This window comes from Gossypium hirsutum, chromosome D08 (assembly GCF_007990345.1).
Source record: "Gossypium hirsutum isolate 1008001.06 chromosome D08, Gossypium_hirsutum_v2.1, whole genome shotgun sequence".
NCBI classification, from domain to species: Eukaryota; Viridiplantae; Streptophyta; class Magnoliopsida; order Malvales; family Malvaceae; genus Gossypium; species Gossypium hirsutum.
Window position 1 is genome coordinate 14,809,308 of NC_053444.1, and position 12,681 is coordinate 14,821,988.

Below are 12,681 nucleotides of genomic sequence, written 5' to 3' on the forward strand. Positions count from 1 at the left end.
TCTGGTGCAACATATGGTGCTTGTGTGAAGATGATAGGGTTAGAATACGCACTAGAATAAGATGATAAATACTAATTGGGGGTGGTGTGGGCATCGGTGCTGAGGTCGTTGGTGCCAGTTCTTGCATGGGCGATGATGATGGACCTGCCTCGCTAGCCCTTGGATTTAATTGGGGCTGTCGTGGCTTACTCGTATGGGGATGCTGACTCCTCACCTCTTCCCCATACAAATATTGCTTGCCGTGGATCCTAAACCATGGCATGTACTCTAGACCGCATGCTGACTCCGGAAGGATAATAGGTTTGTGAGTAGGTAAAAAATCATACAGACTATTCCACATGTTGATATGTTGGGAGTGAAATACCGACCAGTTCTCATATGATCGTCGCAAGTCGATAGGATGTAGATCATCAAGGTCTTGAAGTGCCACGGGAATCGACTTTTGAAATTTGAACTGTCGCAATACTTTATTGATCTCGTGCATCTCGACAGTAGCATACACTACTAATGGAACCTTCACGTGCTAGGCGTTGGGATTCACAAAGAATTCCTCGAGGATTACTTCTCAAATTGTCGGATCCTCGTATGATGTTCATTCAAACTATATTAACGTGATAAAAGCATTAGCTATATATATACTATTAAATACGAAATTGACTACGTTATTTGTATATAGTTCAAAATTAAATAAATACATACGTCCACTTTCGATCGTTGGTCTAATAGAAACTATATATCTTGAAGCTCAGTAGGTAATCCCACGTGATTCGACGTATGGTTCAACCTATTTAAAAAACTTATTAGCATAATAATTTTAATTTAAATCAATTTAATCATGATCATATTTACTAAATTTTACCTTGTTACGAGTGGGAATGTATATGGGTAATTTGCTCGATGACGTAAAAATGGAAACTGGAACCGAGCCCATGATTGTAGTAGTAAAAGGAAACCACAAATTTTGATTTTTTTCTGGTTGCATCGCCCGACATGTAACAACTCTAACCTGTCTTCGTCATCGAATTAGAGTTACGAAGCATTACCGATCAATCAGAAAGCATTTATCGTTATAACATTAAATAAATTAAAATTTTTATAAATCAATCAATCATATGCATTTTGTCCCTAAATCGAGCCTTCGAGGCCTTAAAAATAGCTTAGAAGCAGTTCGAGACTAATTTGAAACAAAATATAAGATTTGGGAGAAAGATGCAAAAATTGGAAAACAAGGGTCACACGGCCGTGTGACATAGCCCAGGCCGTGTAACAATCGAACAAAGGGACACATGGCCATGTCCCAGCTCGTGCCCTCACTTGTGTAACTCACTAAGTAGGGTTTCATGGCCGTGTTGTAGGTTGTGTAACTCACTGACTTGAAACAATAATAAATTTCAAATGACACACAACCGTGTCGTCAGGCCATGTGTGCTACACGGCCGTGTGGCAGCCCGTGTCCCAGGCCGTGTGATCTATAATTTGATCCTAAAATCAAACCATTTCAAGTCTAAATCATACCTAACCATTTATATCATTTGGGCACACATTCAAGGGATTTAAACATTATTCAAACACACATATCATGCCATTTCAAACAGCCTACTTCATCTAACCAATATGCCATTCAAAGGCATCACAATTGTATCAAAACATCATTTACCAAAACAAGTCAATATTTCCATATTCCAAGCATACCAACTTATTTCCTTAACTACCAAATAACATCCTATAAGACCACTTGCATATCACCACAAACATACCAATAAGGAACTTATACGCAAGCACATAAAAGTGATCAAAATGACATAACTTGGCAATGTATTAAGGTTCATCAAACCAGACATAAACTTCAAAGCATTTACATACCAAATCACCATTAACAAATTCGTAAACTACCATTACAAAGATCCTATACATGCCATTATTAACCTTGGCCAAAATACTCAAAACTACCGAAATGGTTACTGGATAGTGTGATAGGACTCTGACGAGCTTCTAACCAATCGAGCTTTCGATAATCTATAAAAAAAAGGAAAGTAACAACGTAAGCAATGAGTGCTTAGTAAGCTCGTACAAACCTAAACATAACTTACCATTTCATTAGCACAAGTCATAGTTTAAGAATAAAATGATTACCAATGCCATAAGCTTAGTGTAAGCCTATACAACTTCATCAAACTCTCAAGTTAGTGCACTTGTCCACGATACAAATGAATTCAACCATAAGATAAGTAGATTTCCATATATAAACACATCATTTAATTCATCAATGTTTTCATAAGATCATGATTCATTCCATTTGCATACTTACCTTTTTCATTTTTTTTCTTACCCATTGAACCATCTAGAATTACAACGGATACTCGGGAATGCTCACACATAGTGTGCCTTTCCATATAACTGTAACACCCCAAACTCGGCGTAGACGTTATGGCCGAATCTAGAGATGCCACAAAAAAGGGTTTTTAAAACTAAGTCATTTCGATAAATCATTCAAGTTTTATAACTCATATTCATTTATGACTATTACTGAAAGCGTAATTTAATTAATTTATTTGCCAAAATGTAATTTATAGTGGAATTCATAGAAAACGTTGTATTACAAAATCCCGTTCGTATTTTTGGAAAACCTTTGTTTTAGTAAAACCATGTTTTAGATAACCGTCGCAAATAAAGTGTTAAAAAGAAAATCCAAATCCCAAAATTTAAACTTAACAGTTCGGAGAGTTCAATTATTACAAAACTCTCAGAATTAATCCTTAAATTAAAATAAAAACCATAATCTTAAACCGTTTACGAACTCATGGTCACCGTGAGGCTCTGTCACACCGATCCGCCTAAGTCCATGGGTTACCTGAACAGAACAGATAAACAGAAGTGAGTTTTCGTAAACTCAGTGTCAGATTTAGATTCAAACATAAGTCCTTTACAGGTACAGATAACATAATAAGATATACATAACAGATATACAGAATCCTACCCCCATCCTTTACACACCAACTCAGACCATCCCATCACACCATGTGGGGTTAAAAGCACCCACCCATCCTTACATGCCATATAGTGTCGATACGACAGACAACAGATAATATGCAGTCAAGCTGCCAGAATATATGCAAAAGTCCCCATGCACATCACTTCCTCTACATATACGATTCCCACCCCAATCATAAATACAGAATACAGATACAAAAATATCATGCTTAGCATGCTCTCATACAGGTATCAGATATATATAACAGAATAATCAAACATGCATAATGTTGTCCTACTCAGAGCAAACTATCAGAATATCAGATCACATAATCTAGGGTTTGGTTATCCTTTATCGACCCTACGGTAGGCCCACAGTCGATCGGAACGACCCGTGCGACCCTAGGGAAAATTTTAAAATTATGAGCCCACATGCCTATGTCGGCCCACACAGCCACACCTACACCACTACACGACCATGTCTAGCGCACGACCAAGCTTTCGTTGAACACATGGCTGACTACACGGCCAGGCACACGCCCGCTTGGCGTCAACAGAATGGTTTTTCGACTTTTATCAATGCTCGATTTTCTGTGTTTTGAGGACACACCTGGTACGGTTTTGATGCGAAAATAATTTTGAGCCTTTTGAAATCTAAAAACAGAGTACCTAACATCGAAATTAGCAATCAATTTAAAAATTCCTCAAAACTAAACCGAGCAATGTGCACTCATTTACCGCTTACACACCCGTTCACTCGCACAGATTAGACCGTTGAAGTGGAACTACTACTTCACCGCCTTCTCCTATGCAATAGATTCACAAAATTCAACCTTCAGAAATCAAAAGCTAAAAGAATACAAACAAACCCCACTTATCGATTACACGAAAAACCAAAGTTTCGAAATGCCCAAGAGTAAGGATTAGTGATAGAAATAGAAAGTAGAGAATGGAGAGTTTATTATTTTTTTCGTCAGAGAGAAGAAAAAGAAAAGAATATCAAAAGGGATTTTTTGTAACAGCCCGATTTTAGTTAAATCAAAATAGTGGTTTTGAAACCACAAATTGAAGGTCGTAAAATTATTTTTATATTATTTTACGTGTTTATAGCATGTGAATTAATATGTGTGAAAATTTCACGAATCAATTTTATCGTTTGTGTGCCGAAATGTGAAAAAAGACTTAATTGTATAAATGCAAAAGTTATGTGCCATTTGTTAAAGTGCTGAATTGACATGGTTTTTTAAGTATGAGGTCCTTATGATGCAATTGGACCATTTAATTAATGCATGGACAAGTATGGACATTAGTTAGTGGGATTTTAATGTTATATGATTAAGGTTAAAATGGTAATTGTTATATTATTATGAATTAAATAAAAACAAACATGAAAATGGTCATCATCATCTTTGTTCTTGCCGAAGCTACAAAGAAAAAGAAAAGAGAAAAAGAGTTCTAGGGTTCAACACTTGCATTAGCTAATTAGGTATGTGTTTTCGATCCATTTTCGATAATTTCTATGTTTTTGTGATTGTTGCTTAGCACTCTATTTAGCCCATGCCTCAATTTCAAAATTTGATGATGATTTTGAGTTATGCTATTGATGCTTTTGTAAGTTTTGTGATGATAGTTGATGAAAAATGAAAGATGTGTTGGATTAATATGTTTTGTATTTAGATTTTTGATAAATTTGAGTATATTGGGCTAAAGTGAGAAAACAAAAAATTGAGGGGGATAAAATGTGAAATAAATGAAATATGTGGGCTTATATGAGCTAAGGGAATATTCAGCCAAGCTAGGTTATTATTAAATTATGTGTATTTTGTGTTTTGTGAAATAGGGACTAAATTGTGAAAAATGTGAAATGTTAGGGGCTAAATTGCAATTTTACCATTTATGTGTTTTTGGAATAAATTTGAATGAAATGTATTATTAAATAGCCAAATTTGAATTTATATAGATTAAGAACCAAAGAAAACGGAATTAGATCGGGGAAAGTCGAAAGTGGTCGAGTAGTCGATTCCTTCCGCTTGTCTTCGTCCGAGGTAAGTATATAAGTAATTAAATATAGTTAAATTTGAATGTATATATTTTATAAGTGCCGAATTGAATTTTTACAAATGTATGTGTATATGCCGAATTGAATTAAGCATGGGAGTATTACTTATGAATTTGAATCGATCGAGTTACGACATACAAAAGTCCTGTACGAACCTTAGGAATAGTTAAGATACATATGTCATGCCATAGGATTTCGATATGTGATTACATGTAAGACCACGTCTGGGACGTTGGCATCGATTTGTGATTTACGTGTAAGACCATGTCTGGGACATTGGCATCGTATATGAGTTCGTGTAAGACCCTGTCGGGGACAGTGGCATTGATATTTGATTTCATGTAAGACTACGTCTGGGACGTTGGCATTGAATGAGCTTTTCGAGTTATCCGAGTATCCTATTTAATTCCAAAGGGTTCAACATGCAATATCGAGTTAATATCGAATGTGAAAACGAGCTAAATGGTTCAGGTACGTACGAAGTTAAATGATTATGAAAGTAAGGTAAGTATAGTATTTGAGATGAAAATATGAAATTTGTTGGTTACAAAAGGGCTACTTATATGTACATGTGACTAATCACATTTGGCCAATTGACATTATAGGGTTAATGTTCATTTGATGATATATAAATTTACAAGTAAGATAAATATATATGTGGTTAAGGTTTTCTTGATTTGGCCTAGCTTAATTGAATTATGTATGTCATTGTAATGATTTAATTGCTTATGACTTACTAAGCTATTTAAGCTTATTGTGTGTGTTCGTTTGTTGTTTTATAGATTTTTGGAAGCTAGTTATGGGCTCGGGAATTGTCAGAGAAATCCGTCACACTATCGACCTCTATTTTGGTATTTTTGAAAGCTTGAAACTTTGAACATATGGCATTATAGGCTAACGTTTGTTTTGATCGGTTTTGAAATTTGTATATGATTAGCCATGCGAAAATGGCTCAACTATTTTGTTAATGTTCTAATATTTAAGTAATTTTGGTCATGATAATGCATTTTTGGTCATGATATAGATTATGTGGCATGTTTAGAATTTGATCTCAGCAGGAAGCAATGATATGCATATACGTAGCTTATGATTAGTTTGATTTGGTATTTGCCTATTACTTGAGCTTATTATGGATAAATGATCATTTGTATTTTATGCTTGTGTTGTTTTGAATATATTTCGGAAATGAACAATGAAAAGTTTGGCCTATAATCGGCTATGAATAGCTCATTTGAAAGGTGTGTTTATGGTAGTTGAAACATAGGTTAATTTTGGTTATGTTTTAAGGTAGTTTAACTTGGTCCTATGAGATTGAATTCGGGGAACCGAATATGTATTTAATGAAATGGTTGAACATATGTGCTTTGATTGATTTTTGTTCATGTGAATTTGGGATACTATTGATATAACCAATTATGGTTGGATCACTATGATTAGATTCGTAATGGTATGATATGTTTCAATATAGGTAAATGAAATTTTCTCAATAAAGTGTTCATATTCGCATAATCTCATGAAGAATGAAGTGGTATATTTGGTCTTTTTGATTCGGTTTAGTATTGTCAAATATACATATACTATGTCTGAATGTTTAGTCATATAAGTTTGGTTGTTAAATGATAAGTAATGAATATGTTTGATGATTGTTTTGGTACATATCTAATTGGTAAATGATGAATAAGATTTAAATATGTTTTAGGTAGCTTAAATGGATAGTTTAAAAGTAATCAAGATAAGGTAAATTTTTTTATTTAAATAGTATGCACATATGTATACTAGTAAATTCTATTTTAATATGTGATTTTTGTTTTAGGTAAGAGGCGCATTATACATGTACATATACATAAATAATATGTTCAGTCATGTTGTATTGTTATTAAAGTTGCATAAGTGATTGCATAATAATTATAGTAACTCAGTTCGGATAGTTTTAATTATATGCTTGTACAAAATTTATTATAACCATGTGTATAAAAAATGATAAACGACTTTGCTGATCTATGTTTGTCTGGTAATGCCTCGTAACCTTAATTCGACGACAGATACGGGTTAGGGGTGTTACATTTCTATTTGGGAAAAAGAAGAACGTCAGAAACAAGGGATTTTTGGGAAAAAATAAAAATAAAAATAAAATAATTTAATTTAATTTGAAACCAAAGTCCTACTAAATATCAACTCCCCACTAACCCACTAACCAACCACTTGATCCTCAGAATTTTAGCTCTATCGAAACTCTATCAAACAACAGAGCAAAAATTAACACCCACATTCAGGTAAGAATTCAAACACAGGACTTCCAACACACTAACTCTTTACCACTCGAACTAGCAAGCTCATTCTGATATAAGTTTACTAAAGATAAAATATAACCCAACCCACCAAGGATAAGGCTAGGATTAGAAAAAATAAAAAAATTTGCAAACGTAGGACTTGAACCCAAGACCTCATACACACACCTAGAACACTTAATCACTAAAGCAGACACACAATTATGTTAAGTATTTGCAGAAATAGAAATAAATTATTCAGGGCGTTACACTTTCTTTTACATCAATGCTCACACGAGCTGTGAAATGGGTTTGCTCACAGTAGCTATGGGTTGGAATGTAAGCTACACGATGCTGCTCACACGAGCTGTAAAGAATCCACAACAAATGCAGGACCTCAGTCATCGATAGGACATTTAAGACCAGGACCTGAAACATGAAATCCCTAATGACATGTCATTTGTATGCTAATAAATCTTAAGGTTCAAACGGGACTCGTTATCTGTCAATTCATCATAGCATTGATACACTTATATTATAATTCATTTATATTAAAACAACATAGCAAATAATCAATTTAGCTAACATGAAAATGATCATAGTCCATAAGAACTTACCTCGATAACAAGGGTCGTAATTGTAGAGTCGAACTAATCTGAAGCTTTAGCTTTTCCTCGATTTAAGTCTGATTGTGGTTTATCTTGATCTAAAAAAATAATTTTATTCAATTAAGTACTTCTAGTATTTAATTTAATCATTATTTCATATTTATAAAAAAATTACAAAATTACCCCTAATACTTTGACCTTTCACATTTTCATCCTTAAGCTCATAACTGAAAATTTAACCATTTTAATCCTCCATACTAGCTAGCCGAATTTCATGGGGACTTATACCAACTCACTTAAACCAACATTTCATAATTTTAATATGAAATTTTACTATTTTCACAAATAAATCCCTAAATGCAATTTCATAAAAATCACATAACAAAACATGTTTATTTCACAACCAAGATTAATAATCTATCAAATAACTACAAAACCTAATTAAAAAAATTCATGGAAAGTCCCTCAACCTTTTAAAATTTTTACAAAATAACCCCCATGCTAGCTGGATTAAGCTAAAACGAACTCAAAAACATAAAAATCATTAAAAGCGGGGCGCAAAACCATACCATGCAATGAAGGATTCAAAACGAAGCTCTCTCCCCTTCAAAAATGGTGGATTCGGCCAACAAAGAAGAAAATGGGAAGATGATAACATTGTTTCATCTTTTACTTAATTTTCTTTTTAATTTCTAAATTACTATTTTACCCTTATCATTAATCAATAATTTCAATAAAACCTTGTCCATGCACATCCACTAACTATTTAAATGGTATAATTACTAACTTAGCCCATTAGTTTAAAATTTCATAGCTATTTGACTGCTTTAACTAATAGAACTCAACTTTTTCACCTTTTACGATTTAGTCCTTTTCACCTAATTAACCATTTAAACTTCAAAATTTCTTGACTAAATTTTAATACAACCTTAATATAATCATGTAGATATTAAATAAATAATAAAATAATAATTCACTCATCGGAATCGTGGTCTCGAAACTACTATTTTTGACACTACTGAAAACGGACTGTTACACGATTAAAAATTATTCTTACCATTTGCAATTGATTGAAGGAGATGTGCTTGTTATCAAGACGGATTAAAGGCCCAACCATTGCTAAATTATATAGAACACAAAATAATTTTTAATAAAAAATATTTCTTGAAAATATTAATAAAAATATAATAAAAAATAGAATTTAGATAGAAATAGAATTTTAGTAAAAAAATTAAGAGAGAATTTGAGAGATTTGAGTGGATTGAGAAAATTTGAGAGATTTAAGAGAGAAATGTGAGAAATTAGTAGGTGCCGGGGGTTATAGTTTTTTTAACCGTTGGGGGGGGCAACGACTATTTAAAATAGCCGTTGGAAGTGACTGTTTGGGGGGGGGGAGGAACGCGTTGAGCTGGACGCATTTTTCATTAGCGCGTTAAGCTGGAAGCGTTTTACTTGTCATAGGGAAAAATACTTCCGGCTAGAAGCATTTTTTTGAGTTTTCCCTTAAAACAACTCTAGCTAGAAGCATTTTATAAAAACGGCACATTCCCGTAATTTTTCAAAAAATCGGCCTAGTTCCATAATTTTTTAAAAAGGGCTTTATTTGGTAATTTAGTCATTTTATGTTTTCCCATGCTTGGCCTGGCTTGAAATATGTGCTTAAAATTTTACCCATATCTGTCAATATTTGCCAAAGATTAGCCTAAACCCATTTTAGGTCCCCCCATATTATTTTTTAAAGAAATATTTGTATTATGTTATTTTAATATTTAATAATTTTATTTTTTAAATTTATTGAACTTTTTTATAGTCATTTTAACATTATTTTAATGTTTAGATTAGAGTAGTATTATATATTTAGTATAGCTTTATTTTTTTAATGTGTTTGAAATCACATAATATATAAAAATAACATAATATAAAGTATAATAAACTTAAAAACGAGCCGTGCTAAAGCCTTGAATGTTCAAGCCCAAGCTTGGTCCATATTTTAAATGGGCCTAATATTTTTGCCCAAATCCGTTCAAATTTTAGGCGGGGCTTTAGGGTTAAAAATATATTATATAAATTATATTGATTAAAAATATATAAAAAATAATATATAATATATAAAAATTTTAAATATATAATTATAATTATTTTTGAATAATTTTATTATAGGTTTTGATCATATCTATTCTTTTTGAAATAATGCTTAGAACTACCTATAGCCCTTCCTCAACCTATAAATAGGAGAATAATGAGTTTCAGCGCACTTGAACCTATGTCCTCCTGCATTGGCAATAATGCCCATGTCAATCGAGCTAATGTTCAATCTGCTATAATTATAAATTTTAAGAAGTCAAGATAATGTATAAAAATTTAAAAATTTTATAAAAATTAAAAAAGAATGTATTTTATAAATTCAAGTAATTGCAAAAAAACCTTAGAAATTTAAATACGTTTTTAGAATTTTTCTAATTATATATTTTAGAATTTTATAAAAATATTGTTTTTAAACATTTTTTTACATTTTTTTAATAATTTTTACAATTTTTTCACATTTTTGTCATAATAATTTTAATTACAACTAATTTCTTTTCAATTATCGTATTTTTTAAAATTTTATTTTTGTAATTTATATGTTTTTTTCTAGATTTTATTAATTTTTTATATATATTTATTTATATTTTTAATGTGTATATATATTTAATAAAAGAAAATACTTGCCTTTTTACATAAAGATGTTACGTGGCACTTTGTGATTGTCTATAAGATAGCTTTTAACATCTGTCAAAAAATGTACTAAAAAAATATAATGGAGGCATACTTTAGGTACCAAATTTTGAAATGAATGTATTTTAGATATTAATTTGAATAAAAAAATTCAAATACAAAAATAGAAAAATGAGTATATTTAAAGACTAAATTAAATTTTTATTGATGTAATTTAAGAGTCTATGCTAAATCACAAAATTATTCTTTAATGAAACTTAAAAGTGCAATAAAGAAGATTATTATAATGAAGGTAGTTTGTAGATGATTTAAATAGCATGATAAATCATTCCTTGAAATATGAATACAATTAAATTGATTTGTTTTTAAAATTTGTAGGATATGAATTAAAATTAAAGTTTTATACATTATATAATTACATGTAATTTTAAGATTTATTTTAAAAATATTATTTTATTCAAAACATATTTTTTAAATATTTTTTAAACATTTAACATAAGCTAATGTAAAAAATAAAATAAAATCATGAATGCCTTTCTGGTAGACAAAGGGAAATATATATATATATTTCCTATTGACATGCATGAATACATGTATATTTGTTGTTTATAGGATTGTTATGAGACAAGCGTTGCTTGTGAAGAAGTGTTTGGTAGACTTATGGGAACTAGCATTTTCATACCAAGTTACTCCGCTTGCCGCCATTCAACCCTTGTCTGCTGCTACCTGACCTGATGAGATGAGCCGAGCCGAGGTGGGTACTGATGAAACTTTTAATCACTGCTCCTCCAACTTAGCTGTTTAGCATTCAATTATCTTCTGCTCATAATATCCCTTCACTCCATACATGCATTCTGTTATCATTACTATTATTATTTTGAGCTTTCTAGGTCTGGTTTCCTTAAAACAAAAACAAATAAAAGAAAATAATAATGGGATTTCTTGTTGAGGTTTTAACTTTGATGTAATGGGAAAAATATATTTCATCCCTGTTCTATTTATCAGGAAAAATATCATGGAGGTCCTTATATAAAAATTTAATTGTATTTTTTTATTTAAAAAATAAATAAATTAGTCTTTATATATTAGATTAAAGAGCAAATGGGTCCTTTCTATTAAAAATTTAATTCATTTCTACTGTTAAAACTCGGTTGGTAAACGAAATAATTAGATAGTTCACGTGTATATTATGTTGATATACAGAGATCAGTTTTTAGTGATAAAAATATATTGAAATTTTTATAGGAAGATTAGTTTGCTCTTTGATTTTGTGTATAGATATCAAATTGCTTTTATCTAATATAAGGGCAAAATGTAATGTGATTCTTAGTATACAAATCTTCATAGTACTTTTACCTTATTTATCTCAAAGGTTTTTTGTTTATTTTTATTTGTCTTTCTGAATAGTGGTGTGTAGAAGTGAACTTGCGACCCTCATGATGTAATTTTAAAATCTCACAAATGGAGTTGCCATCAATTTTTTTAAGGTTTAATTCACGATTTAATCATTGAAGTATACCTAATTTTCTTCTTTGGTACTTTATTTTTGTTGTCCTAATTTGGTAGTTAAAGTATCAAATTTCTCTATTTTTTTATCTATTTTGTAATAGAGGTTAAAAGAATCTGTTAAGAAATTTTGGCCAACGGAATAGTTCCACGTGGCATGTTTTGGCCAATAATGCCACGTGATAATTAGGTTTATTTAAAATAAAAATATTAAATTTAAATTTAAAAATAGAAAATTATAATATTAAATATTTAAATATTAATAACCATTTTTAACTTAGACCAATATTGATGGTTGATCGACATTGATTGACATTGATTAGTCATACGGCGTTTTTAGAACATACTATTTGTCTTTATTTTAATATTATATATATTATATTGATTAAAAATATAAAATAATCCTATATAAAAGGTAAAAAATTTTAAATTTTTTTTTAAAATTGATTTTTTATAAAGTTTTAATATATATAATTATAAAGTTTAAAAATTCAAAATAATATATACAAATTGAAAAATGTTATAAAAATTAAAAAATGTATTCAAATCAAATAAT